The sequence below is a fragment of the Macaca nemestrina genome, chromosome 9 (genome assembly GCF_043159975.1).
Source record: "Macaca nemestrina isolate mMacNem1 chromosome 9, mMacNem.hap1, whole genome shotgun sequence".
Classification (NCBI taxonomy): domain Eukaryota; kingdom Metazoa; phylum Chordata; class Mammalia; order Primates; family Cercopithecidae; genus Macaca; species Macaca nemestrina.
This window is the reverse complement of record NC_092133.1, coordinates 63,537,512-63,554,003: the sequence shown is the minus strand read 5'-3', so window position 1 is coordinate 63,554,003 and position 16,492 is coordinate 63,537,512. Positions and strand designations below refer to the sequence as shown.

The 16,492-nt window shown below is 36.2% G+C and overlaps 1 protein-coding gene across 20 annotated transcripts in view; it reads left to right on the top strand.

Moving 5' to 3' along the window:
- Window positions 1-16,492, top strand: part of LOC105466141 (catenin alpha 3) — a 1,883,635-nt gene that overhangs the window by 401,181 nt on the left and 1,465,962 nt on the right. The window lies entirely within an intron of this gene.

Here is a 16,492-nt window from a genome sequence, read left to right as displayed (position 1 = left end):
TTTTATTCTGTTGATAGTTTCTTTTGCCTTGCAGAAGCACTTTAGTTTAATTAGGTCCCACTTTTTCATATTTGTTGCAATTGCAGGACTTAGCCATAAATTTGTTTCCAAAGCTGATGTCTAAAATGGTATTTCCTAGCTTTTCTTCTAGAATTTTATTAGTTTTAGGTTTTGCATTTAAGTCTTCAATCCACATTTTTTGTTTTTGAAAATTTTAAACCTAAACAAGAAATTTATTTCTCATAGTTTTAGAGGATAGTTTAATCCATCTTGAGTTAATGTTTGTATAAAGTTAGAGGTAGGGGTCCAGTTTTATTCTTCTGCATGTGGATAGCCAGTTATCTAGCATCATTTATTGAATAGAGAGTAGGGAGTTCTTCGCCATTGTATGTTTTCGTTGACTTTGTCAAAGATCAGATGGTTGTAGGTGTGCAGCCTTATTTCTGTTCTCTATTCTGTCCCATTGATCTATGTGTCTCTTTTTTTTTTGGCGGGGGGACGAAGTTTCACTCTTGTCACCCAGGCTGGAGTGCAGTGGCAAGATCCTGGCTCACTGAAGACTCCGCCTCCTGGGTTCAAGCGATTTTCCTGCCTCAACCTCCTGAGTAGCTGGGATTGGAGGCATGTGCCACCACTCCCGGCTAACTTTTGTATTTTTAGTAGAGACGGGGTTTCACCATGTTGGCCAGGCTGTTCTCAAATTCCTGACCTCAGGTGACTATGTGTCTATTTTTTTTTTGAATATCAGTGAATTTTATTTTATTTTATTTTTTTTTTATACTTTAAGTTCTAGGGTACATGTGCACAACATGCAAGTTTGTTACATAGGTATACATGTGCCATGGTGGTTTGCTGCACCCATCAACTTGTCATTTACATTAGGTATTTCTCCTAATGCTGTCCTCCCCCAGCCCCCAATACCTCAACAGGCCCCGGTGTGTGATGTTCCCCACCTTGTGTCCCTGTGTTCTCGTTGTTCAACTCCCACCTGTGAATAAGAACATGCAGTGTTTGGTTTTCTGTCCTTGTGATAGTTTGCTTAGAATGATGGTTTCTAGCTTCATCCATGTCCCTGCAAAGGACACGAACTCAGTATTCCATGGTGTATATGTGCCACATTTTCTTAATCCAGTCTATCATTGGTGGACATTTGGGTTGGTTCCAAGTCTTTGCTATTGTGCATAGTGCTGCAATAAACATATGTGTGCATGTGTCTTTATAATGGCATGATTTATAATCCTTTGGGTATGTACCTCGTAATGGGATTGCTGGGTCAAATGGTATTTCTGATTCTAGATCCTTGAGGAATCACCACACTGTCTTCCACAATAGTTGAACTAATTTACACTCACATCAACAGTGTAAAAGCGTTCCTAATTCTTCACATCCTCTCAAGCATCTGTTGTTTCCTGACATTTTAGTGATTGCCATTATAACTGGCGTGAGATGGTATCTCATTGTGGTTTTGATTTACATTACTCTGATGACCAGTGATGATGAGCATTTTTTCATGTGTCTGTTGGCTGCATAGATATCTTCTTTTGAGAAGCGTCTGTTCGTATCCTTTGCCCCCTTTTTGATGGGGTTGTTTTTTTCTTGTAAATTTGGTTAAGTTCTTTGTAGATTCTGGATAGTAGCCCTTTGTCAGATAGGTAGATTGCAAAATTTTTCTCCCATTCTGTAGGTTGCCTGTTCACTCTGATGATAGTTTCTTTTGCTGTGCAGAAGCTCTTTAGTTTAATTAGATCCCATTTGTCTATTTTGGCTTTTGCTGCCATTGCTTTTGGTGTTTCAGTCATGGAGTCTTTGCCCATGCCTGTGTCCTGAATGGTATTGCCTAGGTTTTCTTCTAGGGTTTTTATGGTTTTAGGTCTTACATTTAAGTCTTTAATCCATCTTGAGTTAATTTTTGTATAAGGTGTAAGGAAGAGATCTTGTTTCAGCTTTCTACATATGATTAGCCAATTTTCCCAGCACCATTTATTAAATAGGGAATTCTTTCCATATTTCTTGTTTTTGTCAGGGTTGTCAAAGATTGGATGGGTGTAGATGTGTGGTGTTATTTCTGAGGCCTGTGTTCTGTTCCATTGGTCTGTATATCTGTTTTGGTATCAGTACCATGCTGTTTTGGTTATTGTAGCCTTGTAGTATAGTTTGAAGTCAGGTAGTATGATGCCTCCAGCTTTGTTCTTTTTGCTTAGGATTGTCTTACCGGGCTCTTTTTTGGTTTCATATGAACTTTAAAGTAGGTTTTTCCAATTCTATGAAGAAAGTCAGTGGTAGCTTGATGGGGATGGCATTGAATCTATAAATTACCTTGGGCAGTATGGCCATTTTCCTGATGTTGGTTCTTTCTATCCATGAGCATGGAATGTTTTTCCATTTGTTTGTGTCCTCTTCTATTTCATTGAGCAGTGGTTTGTAGTTCTCCTTGAAGAGGTCCTTTACATCCCTTGTAAGTTGGATTTCTAGGTATTTTATTCTCTTTGTAGTAATTGTGAATGGGAGTTCACTCACGATTTGGTTCTCAGTCTGTTGTTGGTGCAGAGGAATGCTTGTGATTTTTGCACAGTGATTTTGTATCCCGAGACTTTACTGAAGTTGCTTATCAACTAAAGGAGATTTTGGGCTTAGATGATGGGGTTTTCTAAATATGCAGTCATGTCATTTGCAAACAGAAACAATTTGACTTCCTCTTTTCCTGATTGAATACGCTTTATTTATTTCTCTTGCCTGATTGCCCTGGCCAGAACTTTCAACACTATGTTGAATAGGAGTGGTGAGAGAGGGCATCCCTGTCTTGTGCCAGTTTTCAAAGGGAATGCTTCTAGTTTTTGCCCATTCAGTATGATATTGACTGTAGGTTTGTCATAAGTAGCTCTTATTATTGTGAGATATGTTATGTCAATACCTAGTTTATTGAGAGTTTTTAGCATGAAGTGCTGTTGAATTTTGTTGAAGGCCTTTTCTGCATCTATTGAGATAAACATATGGTTTTTGTCGTGGTTCTGTTCGTGTGATGGATTACGTTTATTGATTTACGTATGTTGAATCAGCCTTGCATCCCAGGGATGAAGCTGACTAGGTCATGGTGGGAAAACTTTTTGATGTGCTGTTGGATTCGGTTTGTCAGTATTTTATTGAGTACTTTCTCATCGGTGTTCATCACAGATATTGGTCTAAAATTCTCTTTTTTTGTTGTGTTTCTGCCAAGCTTTGGTATCAGGATGATGCTGGCCTCATAAAATGAGTTAGGGAGGATTCCCTCTTTTTCTGTTGACTGGAAATATTTTCAGAAGGAATAGTACCAGCTTCTCCTTGTACCTCTGGTATCGTTTGGCTGTGAATCCATCTGGTCCTGGAATTTTTTTGGTTGGTAGGCTATTAATTGTTGCCTCAATTTCAGAACCTGTTATTAGTCTAGTCAGAGATTCAACTTCTTCCTGGTTTAGTCTTGGGAGAGTGTATGTGTCCAGGAATTTATCCATTTTTTCTAGATTTTCTAGTTTATTTGTGTAGAGGTGTTTACAGTATTCTCTGATGGTAGTTTGTATTTCTGTGGGATTGGTGGTGATATCCCCTTTATTATTATATTATTTTTATTGCATCTATTTGATTCTTCTCTCTTTTCTTCTTTATTAGTCTTGCTAGCAGTCTATCTATTTTGTTGATCTTTTTTTAAAAAACCAGCTCCTGGATTCATTGTTTTTTTGAAGGTTTTTTTTTTTTTTTTTTTTTCATGTCTCTATCTCCTTCAGTTCTGCTCTGATGTTAGTTATTTCTTGCCTTCTGCTAGCCTTTGATCTGTCTATTTTTATACTGGTACCATGTTGTTTTGGTTACTGTAGCCTTGTAGTATAATTTGAAGTTATGTAGTGTGATGTGATGCCTCTAGTTTTGTTCTTTTTGGTTAGAATTGCTTTGGCTATGGCTGTTTGAGCTGTTTTTTGGTTTTATATGAGTTTCAGTTTTTTTTTTAAATTCTGTGAAAAACAGTGGTAGTTTGATTGGAATAGCATTGTACGTGTCCATTGCTTTGGGCAATATGGCCATTTTAGTGATGTTGATTCTTCCTATCAATGAGCAGGGATTTATTTTTATTTTTTATGTTTTGTCATCTCTGCTTTCTTTGAACAGTGTTTTGTAGATCTCCTTGTAGAGATCTTTTACCTCTTTGGTTAGATATATTCCTAGGTCTTTTATTTTTGTGTGTGGCTATTAATAAGTAGGATTGTGTTCTTAATTTGGATGTCAGCTTAAGTGTCATTGGTGTATAGAGATGTTATTGATTTTAATACATTGATTTTGTGTTCTGAAACTTTGCTGAAGTTGTTTATCTGTTCTAGAAACCTTTTGGCAGAGACTTCAGGTATTCTAAGTATAGAATCATATTATCTCTGAAGAGAGAGAGTTTTTTTTTTTTTTTCTATTTGGATGCCTTTTATTTGTTTTTCTTGTCTGAATGTTCTAGCTAGAACTTCCAGTACTGTGTTGAAAATGAATGGTGAGAGTGGGCATCTTTTTCTCATTCCAGTTCTTAAGGGGGAATGCTTCCAGCTTTTGCTCATTCAGTATGATGTTGGTTGTGGGTGTGTTATTATTTTGAGATATGCTCATTAGGTTTTTCAACGTGAAGGGATTTTGGATTTTGGCAAAATCTCTTTCTTCATCTATTAAGATGATATATGGTTTTGTTTTTAATTCTGTTTATATGGTAAATCACGTTTATTGATTTGCATATATTGAACCACTCTTGCATTCTAGGAATGAAGCTTACTTGATCATGGCGAAATAACTTTTTGGTGTGCTGCTGAATTCGGTTTGCTAGTATTTGTTGGGGATTTTTGCATCCATGTTCATTAGGGATGTTGGCCTCTAGTTTTCTTTTTACATCTTGTCTTTGCCAGGTTTGGGTATTATGATGATATTGCTGGCTTTGAACAATGGGTTAGGGAGACGTTTCTCCTCCTCTGTTTTTTTGAGTAGTTTCAGTAGGATTGGTTTTGTATCCCTGGTAGAATTCAGCTGTAAATCCATCTGGTTCAGGGCTTTTATTGGTAGGTAGAATTTTTATTACTGATTCAATTTTGGAACTTGTTATTGGTCAGGTCAGAGTTTTAATTTCTTCCTGTTTCAGTCTTGGGAAGTTGTGTGTTTCTAGGAACGTATTCATTTCCTCTATATTTTCTAGTTTGTGTGCATAGTGTTCATAATAGTTTCCAAGGATCTTTTGTATTTCTGTGAGATTGGTTATAATGTCACCTTTGTAATTTTTTATTGTGTTTATTGGATCTTCTTCCTTTTTTCTTTGTTTCAACTAGCAGTGTATGGATCTTGTTTATTGTTTCGAAGACCAACTTTTGGTTTTGTTGATGCTTTTTGTGGATTTTCACTTTTCAATTCGATTCAGTTTTGCTCTGATTTTAGTTATTTATATTTTCTGTTAGCTTTGAGTTAGTTTGTTCTTGTTTTTTTCTAGTTCCCATAGGTGCAATATTAGATTGTTAATTTGAGATCTTTCTAACTTTTTGATGTAGGCATATTGCACTCTAAACTTTCCTCTTAACACTGCTTTTACTGCATCCCAGAGATTTTTGTGTGTTGTATCTCTGTTTTCATTAATTTCAAATCATTTTCTATTTTTTGCCTTGACTTTGTTGTTTACCCAAAAGGCATCCAGGAACAAGTTGTCTAATTTTAATGTAATTGTGTGGTTTTGGGATATTTAATTGGTATTGATTTGTTTTATTGCATTGTGGTCCAAGAGTATGGTTGGTATATTTCATTCTTTAAAGTTATTTGAGACTTGCTTTATGGCTGAACATGTGATCAATCTTGCAGTATGTTCTGTGTGCAGATGAGAAAAATGTATATTCTGTGGTTGATGAGTGGAGTATTCTGTAGCTGTTTATTAGATCCATTTGGTCAAGTGTCAAATTTAAGTTAAGAGTTTCTTTGTTAGAGTTCTGCCTCAGTGGTCTGTCTAATGCTGTCAGCGGTGTGTTGACACCTCTATTAAGTGACTATCTAAGTCTTTTTGTAGGTCTATAGGCAGTTGTGTTCTGAATCTGGGTGCTCTGATGTTGGGTGCATAGATATTTTATATAGTTAAGTCTTGTTGAAGTGAACACTTCATCATTATGTCATACCCTTCTTTGTTCTGTTTTTTTTTTTTAACTGTAGATGGTTTAAAGTCTGTTTTATCTTATAAAAGAATAGCAATCACTGCTCTTTTTTGTTTTCCATTTGTGTGATTGCTAATATAGTTTGGATATGTGTTCCTATCCAAATCTCCTGTCGAATTGTAATCCCCAGTGTTGGAGGTGGGGCCTGGTGAGCAGTGATTGGATCATGGGGGTGGATTTCTTATGAATGGTTTAGTACCATTCCCTTGGAACTGTCTTTGCAATAGTGAGTGAGTTCTCATGAGATCGATTGTTTTAAAAGTGTGTAGCACCTCCCCCTCTCTGCTCTTGCTCCTGCCATATAAGATGCCTGCTCCCCTCTTTGTCTTCTGCCATGATTGGAAGCTCCCTGAGACCTCCCCAGAAGCAAAAGCTGCTATGCTTCCTGTACAGCCTACAGAACTGTAAGTCAATTAAACCTCTTTTATTTATAAATTACCCAGTCTCAGGTATTCTTTATAGCAATGTGAGAACAGACTAATACATAGATGCATCTCCATACCTTTACTTTACACCTATGGCTGTTATTATGTGTGATTGGGCTCCTGAAGAGAGTAAGACATTTGGTTCTTGTTTTTTTTTTTTTTTTTTTTTTTTCCTGCTTGCTCTCTAGTCCTTTTAGGTAGGGCATCTATATCATTTACATTCAAGATTAATATTGATATATGAGGTTTTGATCCTGTCATGATATTATTAGCTTATTGCTTTGTATTCTCGATTGTGTCATTCCTTTATAGGGTCTGTGGGCTCTGTACTTACATATGTTTTTATGGTAGCAGGTGTCGTTCTTTCTTTTCCACGTTTAGGGCTCCCTTATATATCTCATTTATAGCTGGGCTAATGGTAACAAATTCCCTTAGTGTTTGCTTGTCCAGAAAAGATTTTATTTCTCCTGCACTATGAAGCTTAGTTTGGTGGGATTTGAAATTCTTGGTTGGAATTTCATTTCTTTAGGGATGCCGAAAATAGGCTACCAATCTTTTCTTGCCTGAAAAGTAGAAACCTACTGAGAAGTCTGCTGTTAGCCTGCCGGGATTGCCTTTTGAAGTAATCTGAACCTTTTTTCTAGCTACCTTTTGGTTCTTTCCTTCTTCATTGACCTAGGAAAGTCTGTTTATGAAATGTCTTCAGAATGATCTTCTTGTTTAGCATTTCACAGGGGTTCTCTGAGTTTCTTGGGTTTGCATGTTGACCTCTCTAGCGAGACTTGGGAAATTTTCCTGGAGTAGGTACTCAAATATGTTTCAAAGTTTCTTACTCTCTGTCCTCTCTTGAGAAGGCCAATGAGTCATAGGTTTGGTCTCCATATTATCCCATATTACTTTGAGGCTTTGTTCATGAAAAATTTTTTTTCTTTATTTTTGTCTGACTAAGCTCTGAAATTTTTTCCTCAGTTTGGTCTAGTTTGCTATTAAAGCTTCCAACTGTATTTTGAAATTTCTGCAGTAAAATTTTCAATTCTGTAAGTTCAGTTTGGTTCTTTCTTAAAATGACTATGTCATCTTTCAACTCTTAGATCATTTTACTTGCTCCCTTGGATTGGGTTTCAACTTTCTCTTGAACCTCATTGAGCTTCCTTCCCATCCAGATTCTGAATTCTATGTCTGTCATTTCCACATTTCAATCTAGTTAGGGTATATTGCTGTGGAGGTAGTGTGATCTTTTGAAGGTAAAGAAACACTATGACTTTTTGTATTACCAGAGTCATTGCACTGATTTCTTCTCACCTGAGAGGGTTAGTGTTTCTTTGCTTCTTTTTTCTTTTTTTTTTGTTGATGTCATTTGAATAGGCCTTTTTGTTTTTGTATGTTTTTCACTTGAGGGTTTGACTGTATATAGTCAATTGGTCTTTTTTCTAGGTGCTTTCAGAGAACCAAGGCTCTGTATGGGTTCCTTCATTGTGACTAGTTTTGCTGCATTGGGTTTCATAGGTGATGCATATTGATGGAATTTATTTATGTTTTCGTGGTGTCATCTAGGCTGCATTCTATTAGATGGTGCTTAAGAGTAAGTGCTAGCAGATAGGATCTTACTCAGCCATGCATGTCTCTTATATTTCATTCTCTTCACAGCAGTGTTCTGGGGAGATGATGAGGGGGGTGGTGCAAGTGATGACCCCCTCACCAAATCCATTCTGGGGCCTTGGGGGATCCCCCTCTAATCACTGTTACAGTGCCTGCATTTCCTTAGCCCCAAGGGGGTCCCTGGTGGGCTGTACCTCCTTCTCTTTTGGAGGAAGCCTGAGCTGAAGGTTAGAACACCAGGAGACTTGCAACTCTCTCCACTGGTCCACTGTGCCTGGCAGAGTGAGAATGGGTTGTGGGGTATGTCTACAGGTGGTTTGTGGATGCAGTAGGTCAAGTGTAGAAGATCCCTGGGCAGGGCAATTTCCCCTGCCAATTTAAATGTCTTTGGAGGTCATGGGATTCTTATAGCTAGGATTCCACAATCCTTGTAGCCAGGACTCCAGAGGTCCCCAGAATTCCTTAACTCACCCCTTCTTTAGGGCATGTGCAGGACTAGGAGCTGGTAATGGCACTCAGGGACTCTATGTAGACTTCCCAGCTTCCTCCTTCTTCACACTGGGTGTCTGTGGTTCCTCTTTGTCAACTTTCAGTGTTTTCTCTCAAAAGATCTGTGCAAAGTGTGATGGTTTACCCCATATTTTGTTTTTTCCTTGGTGAGACAGATGTTTCCTGGCTGTGTCTAGTTGGCCCTCTGGTCCAAGAACCCCTTTTCTTTTTTGTAATAGTGTCTTTTCAGAAGCAAAATGTTTTAGTGTTGATGAAATCCAGTTCAGTTTTCTTTTATAGTTTTGTGCCCTGCTTAACATATCTTTGCCAGACACAACATCACTAAGATTTTCTATGTTTTCTTCTAGGAGTTAAAGTATTAACTCTAAAATTTAACAGGTCTGTGATCCATTTTAAATTAATTTTTGTCTATGGTGAGGTAAGTGTGGAGTTTTTTTTTGTTTTTTTTTGCATATGGTTAGTCATTCTTCCAGCACCACTTATTGAAAAAGTATCCTTTTCTCATCAAATTGCTTTACTCTTTTGTTGAAAATTAATTGTTCATATATATCCAGGTTTATTTCTGGACTCTGTATTTTGTTCCATTTATTTATATGTCTATATTCAACCCAAAAATGTGTTGCAGTGATTACTGAGGCTTTATGTTGAATTCTGAAGTCAGACAGTTCAAGTTCTGGGACTTTTAAAATTAACTTTTTTAGCATTGTTTTGGCTCTTCTTTTTTCTCATTTAATGTATGGTGGTGCTCACACCCTTACCCCTTTATTGTTCTTTGTAATAGCTTTCCTTGCTATTCTTGCATGCTTACTATTTATAAGAACTTTGGGGCCAGCTACTTTGTTCAAAAATAAAAGAATAACATCAACAAGTCCCCCAAACCAACTGTTGTATTTTTATTGTGATGGTTTCATATTTACAAATTATCTTAAGAAGAACTGACATATTCATGATGTTGTGTTTTTCTAGCTGATGTAATTTCATTTTCTGAAGTCTTCTTTTGTGTTTCCAGTGGTGTCGTTAGGTTTTCTTCCTATAGATCTTACATACATTTCATTAAGTTTACTCTAATGTCTTTTCTGCTATTGTAAATGGTATATTTTATTGAATATATGAAGCCTTGTGCTTTCTCTGAATTAATGTGCATCATGATATTGTACTAAATTCTCATATTGTTTATAGTATTTTTTTCAGTTGATTCTCTTGGGTTTTCCAGATATATTGTATCTTCTGGGAGATATAACATCATGTTTGATGTAAATTAAATGATCCATAATTGAGAAAAAATAGTGTTGATACAATGAGAGAGAAAAGGAAGACAGCAATGCATTTCAGACAGTGAGGAGAGTTAAAAGTTAGGGTACATGTGGAGAGATTTTCTTAGATAAGAGCTTGGATAGTTTACACTAGTGGGTGTATGAATGCTAGGCTGCTGGATATGGTGGTGTATATCTGTGAATATGTTTCATCTACTATAGTGAGGATGGTAGATAAAATGTTGGAGGTTTGAGGAAAGAGATGTTAAACAGTTGTGTGGGAGAATGAATTGACTGCAGAAGTGCATAAAAGATCACTGGGAAGAATTGAAGCCCCACTGAAGATTATCATTATGAATTTAAAGTGAAACCAGTAAGGATGGTGTGTAATCTTCTCTTCCCATGTTTAGATATTTGGGTTCAAGTGCATGGAAAGCATAGGCTTTACCAGGTCGATTCAACAAGGGAATAGAAGGCCACCAGGGAGCTGATTGTAGTGATGGACCATGGAATCTAAGCTAAGTAAGGAGACAATATAACTAGAACACAAGGAATACAGACAATATAACTAGAACACAAGTGAAATACAGTAAAAAGTTGATTAAGTGTTGTTATCAAAGAATGAGAGGGTGTGAGCTGGAAAAATGGGAAGAAATATTTTGGAATGGGATACTTGGAGTTGAGGTCATGGAGGGGTTGCTGTTGTTGGTAATAATAAAGAGGTCCAGATCACCATGAAATGGCTGAGGACAAGCTCATTGAAGTTTAAGATTTAAGGATTCTGAGGATTGCGGGTACTGGGAGATTCAATTATATGGAATTGAGAGGGGCAAATGATAAAATCATAATTAAAATCTTGTAGCAATTATAGAAACTGAAGTTAACTGCAACCAGTAGCAGTAAAAATTGTCTAGTTTGATGGCATGAGTTGCAAGGATGGATTTTTGGAGGGAGGTAGAAGGGATACAGTTTTCTTCAATGATGAAGAAGTAGGACAGTGATAGTTGGAATATGAGAGAGAAAATAGCCATCATGTGTAGACCCTACAGGGAAAGAGAGTTCTTGGGGAATAACTGGCTTTTATTTACAGCAAAGAGGTGGAGGCAGTATTCAGGAGGAGAGAGAACATGAGGGAATTTATGTTCTCCAGAGGACATAGTATAATGGGCTCTGAACTTGGGAAGATAGGGTGAACTTAAGGGTGCATAGATCAGAGACCTAATAGTGAGGGAAAACCCAGGAACTTTGGGTTTCATCTGGTAATAAAGAGCTTGATGGAATTTTTCTTGATAGTCTTTAAAGTTGTAAGGCTATGAGTGTTGTGGGGACAGATATAGAACTTTGATGCTGTCTAACTCCTGTAGATGATGGGTGTGGAGGCTGGGAGAAGGGCAGTGTGACTTGGAGAATAAGGTCTGGGATTCTCTCTTCACTATGAATTATATACATATTCTACTGACCTAATACAGATTGTACACAGTGCAATGTATATAGGGAAGAATGGGATAAAGGGGAAGTAATCAACATTTTTAAAAGATTTGAAAATGACAATAGCTTTGTATTATCATTACATAATATCTCAAGGCTATATACTTAAAGCTACCTTGAGTTTTAATGATGGTGGATGAATATTCATATTTTAATATTATGAAAAGATTTTTTTTTTTTTGCCTGACTTCTTGTTAGGCTGATCATAGGAGTAGAATTTACACTCCATCTTTTTTTTTGTGCTTACATTATTTATATAATCATCAATTATTATCAATCATCAATTATTTGTATAATCATAAATTCCATGTTTCTTTGCTAGAATTTTTTTTTCTCTTTTTTTTGTTTTGTAGGGTTAGTTTAAATAAAACTAGGTAATGTATTCGGTAAATCCACTACTTGTAGCTACACACACTATGGTACTTTGCAACCTGATGAAAGCTAGGAGATGAGTGACTGTTTCACAAACAACTCCTACTTCCTTCTACCTATCTCATGAAACCTGTCTGTATTGTTTACAGTTGATATAGGGACAGGGAAGGGGTCAGTGTGATTTCTTTTTAAAATATCAATAAAGTTTAATTTCTTTCTGTTTTTGATGATAATAAGTACAAATAGAAGTTTTGATATTTTCTTCTCACATCACAATGGCATGTCCCACTTGGACAACCAATGACAAAGCAGTGGTGTTATTGTTAATAAGAAAACAGAAATCAATCAATGAATGTTAATCTTAAGCTATCATTTGGACGATAGCAAAGTATTAATTTGGAAGGGGTTAAATTTTTTTCCATAGTAGGTTTATGGGTGTAGAATTTTCATGGCCTTGCATTATCACTTGCACATAGGTGTAGGAAACCCTTCATTCCTTTCCAAACGAGAAATAGATACCCTAGGTTGTTATTGGCAGAGGTTTCAGGGAAAGTTCATGTTGTCACCCAAATTTAAAATATTTGCTTTATTATAAGACCAGCAATTAAATGGGACTGACCCATTGTTCTTAATATTCAAATACAGTTTTAAAGAAAAACCGTAACTTTTTTGCTGCACATACTTTTCCAAGCCTAATTTTGTAAGATTTTTCCTCATTAATATGCATACTTTTGCTTGGATGCAATTGCATTCCCTAGATGTATTGTTTGTTTCGTAAGTAACATAGTTTGTGAATATTAATTAGATTGTAGAATAAATCTATTGTTTATTGCCGAAGGGGCCTTTTGGCTTCCTACCACCTGAAAACCTTTAAATCTACAGCAATGAGATTTTTTAGTATCTCTTCTCTTTCTAGTTTTGTTTATTCTCCTCTTTAAAAAATAAAAAGTGTAAATGAATAATTCACGTTACAAACATACATACAAATGGGTAATTCAGCCAAGATATTTGCAGCATTTATCCTTGCAAGTTGAAGGTACTTATCACTTTAGTTGCTAGGTGCTCAGACAAAGGATGTTAAAAATAATAAACTCAGCAATAAATTTTTCTTAATCTGAGATCTGCAGCAACCTTGTAGGGTTATTTTGGAGAATGTAAGATGCTATACAGGCAGTTAGTCAATTTATCTCCCAGGACCGTTGGCTAACTCAGCTGGGTAGATCCTGTCCTTTCTCTTCTTTGTTTTATACTGTGCATTAACCAGCTGTTAAAGCAGGCATACAATGCTCAGAAAGCAAGACTTTTGTAATGTTCCTAGTAAGGAGAAATGTTTGTTTTAGAAAGCTAGCCTTGTGCCAATTGTTAATATTAGAAGTTTGGAGGAGAGTCAGAATTGGGACCAAGAATGGAGGCAGAGTGGGCTTCTGTTTGAAAGGTTTAACTGAAAATGCAAGGACTGCAATTTACCTTTCAAACCTGAAGTTCAGGTCTCTTCGTTAGAGGCATTGAAGCCTCATTGGTGGGCAGTGGCTGAAACTTATTTTCCCAATTAAAATACCTTCCTCTACATTCCAGTCTTCAGTGATGACTCTCTTGGTAAATTCCTGTGGAAATTGTCACATTTGTGCATTCACTCTCACATTTATCTGCTTACTTAACAAATATTTATTTGGTTCTATGCAGTGTTCTTGATGCTGGAACTATTTTTAAAAATCAAGGTACCTGACCTCAAGCATCATAAAGCTTATCCCATCATCACACTCCTTTCATTTTTTGGCACCTAAGAATTGACTTTAATCATTTAATGTATATATCTTGTTTTCTCAGCTCCTTATAACAATTCTCAGTTGTTGAAAATGATGATTTGCTTGTCAAAGGAGGCATTCTAAGTAAACACCAAATTTAACTATTGAATTACTAGCAATCTTTAAGACTATGTAACTTGCATAACAGGATGAGTTCAATGGTACTTTTAAAAGACAATAATAAATTGTGAAATGCTGCACTGAATTAAAGTTTAGGGAGTTCACGCAGTTACTATAACCCAGAGGTTGTTTCCCAGCTGTACTGCTGCTTCTTTCTCTCTTTTTGTAGTCCATGCCCCACAGTAGACCAATGAAAACAGAATCTCAGAGTGGTGCCCCCGAATTTTAGCACGCAGTGGGATTGAGAATCAGTCTTGTATGGCACCTAATCTCAAGAATAATCATGCAAAGAAGCAGTTCCTATCATCTACATTTTGCGGAAGTGAACACTGACATTCAGACAGGTGAATATATGGTCTAAAGCTACAGAGCTAGTAAGTGGCAGAAGCAGGATCTGAGCCCAGATCTTCTAGCTATAAAACCTTTCCCATTTTGGAAACATAGTGCTGGCCCTCAAAGATGTGACACTTAGGTTTTCCTTCCCACTGTTTTGCTTTTAACATTTTCTAATGATTTGTTTTCTGCTAGGTGGCCATTGTGTACATAACTGGAATTAATTTCTGTGATGCATAGAATAAAAAGGATGAAGGAAAAAAGGTGCTACTTTCTGTGATGGATAGAATGGAAAGGATAGAAAGAAGAGAGGAAAGAAAGTACTGCTGGATTCTTCTCTGTTAGGGCTAGTAGTTTCAGGGAAGGGTTTGAAGACACAGGAGATAGTAGCAGTTCTATTATTTCAGAATGTTACTTTTACTTGTTTAATCCATTGTGAGAGTATTGGAGCAGTAGTTACATTTCATAGTAACAGTGAACTGGAATTATGTGTTAGCTATGATCACTGCTAACATACAGGAAAAATGAAACATTCATACCTTTCTATCTTAATTTTAAGTAGTTAGCCACAGTGAATTATCATGAGGCATGAGACCTTTATTTTTTTTTCTTTTGCATAAAGGGATCTTAGGTTTCAGTAAGGAAGGAATAAAACTACTTGGAACTTTTCCACTTTCTGGAAAGGGAGACTTTAGATTATTATTCCTTTGTCCTGTGGGAATTTCATCACCTGGAGGATTATTTCAAGTCAAGGAATAAACACCTCAGCACAGGTATGCCTTGCTCAGTGTTTTCCAAACTGTCATGGAAGATGGTGGTGGTAAATATAAAAGGAATGGCCTTTTTAAGCCATGCAGCCTTCTGTTTGTCCCTGTTAGCATTTTAATCATCTGAAGGCAGATTTAGGGGGTCCTAGGATGTGGTTGAGGTCCTCTTTGTTAGAACTCAGACAATCACTTTTTCCCCTGGTTGTCCCTGTACCCGATCACACTTCTATCATCACACTTAGATTATTGTATGGAAGTATATTTGTTTATTACATGTCTCTATCCCCTGCTAATTTGTGCAATCTTTAAAGGTAAATATTGTGTTATTTTCAATTTGTTTACCTAGTGCCTAGCACAGTGCTTGGCATATATTAAATGCTTAATACATGTTTGGTGAATTAAATTGCATTTGTTTTTTGATGATCATTTTCAGGAAATGGAATGTTAGGCCTGACTTCTGGTTAATATTAAATTATTCTCTCTAACAGAGTGTGTCAGAGTGTTTCAGAGAGTGCATTAAAATCCCAGCAGTTATCTTCCCAGGCCACCACTTTTCCTCTTGTTAGGAAACAGTATTTATCATAGTAAATAGCCCATTTGAGGCAGTTCATCCAGGCTTTAGTACTAAATTTAACATAACAGGAAGTCACAAATTCCTTTTTGGCCAGAAAGGAGTTTGACAGCTTCTCTCAGAAAAATAACTTTGCATTAATTTACTCCATTTTATTCACGAAAGATATAAAAGTCTATAAACATTTTATAGCTATTCAGAGGTGGTAAACAGCATGCTGGCCAACTACTTATGCTTTTAATAAGCATGTTTTTATGCCTTGTATATAATTTTTGAAAAATTATAGCTTGGTTTTTGGTTTAAATACTCAGTTACATTATCTTATTTGTAGATGGTGCTTTGTGAAATGTTTCAGTGGTTTATAACATTTAGAAAATGTGAAGCTTTTGCTGTATGCTTGCTTGTAGAAGAGATTTTTTTATTTGAAAGTGTAGTTTTAATTCATATACAGTAAAATTGACTTTTTTGGTGTATATTTCTATGAGTCTTAGAAAATAGGTAGAGTTATATAACCGTTACCACAGTTAAGATAAAGAACAATTTCAATATGTCTCCTCTAATATTCTCTTCTCTTCTCCCTTTGAAGTCAAATATTCCCCATACCTTTAACATCTGACACCCACTGATCTGTTTTGCCTATTCCAGAATGTTATATGAATGAGTGGAATCATACAATATCTAGCCTTTTGAGTCTGACTTCTTTCACTTAGCATAAAGCATTTGATATTCATCCCTTTGTTGCATGTATCAATAGTTTGTTCATCTTTATTGTTGAGTACTATTTCACACTATGGATGTATCACCATTTTTAAAAACACATGTCTATTTGAGGGGAATGTAGGTTATTTACAGCTTTTGGTAATTATGAATAAAGCTTATATATATATATGTATTTTCCACATACTTTTTTTTGTATGAATATTAGTTTTCACTTGGGTAAATACCTAGAAGTAGAATTGCTGGGTAGTATGCTAAGTATATGTTTAACTTTATAAGAAACTGGAAAACTGTTTTTCACAGGGCTATGCCATTTTCCATTCTCATCAGCAACCTATGAGAGCTCC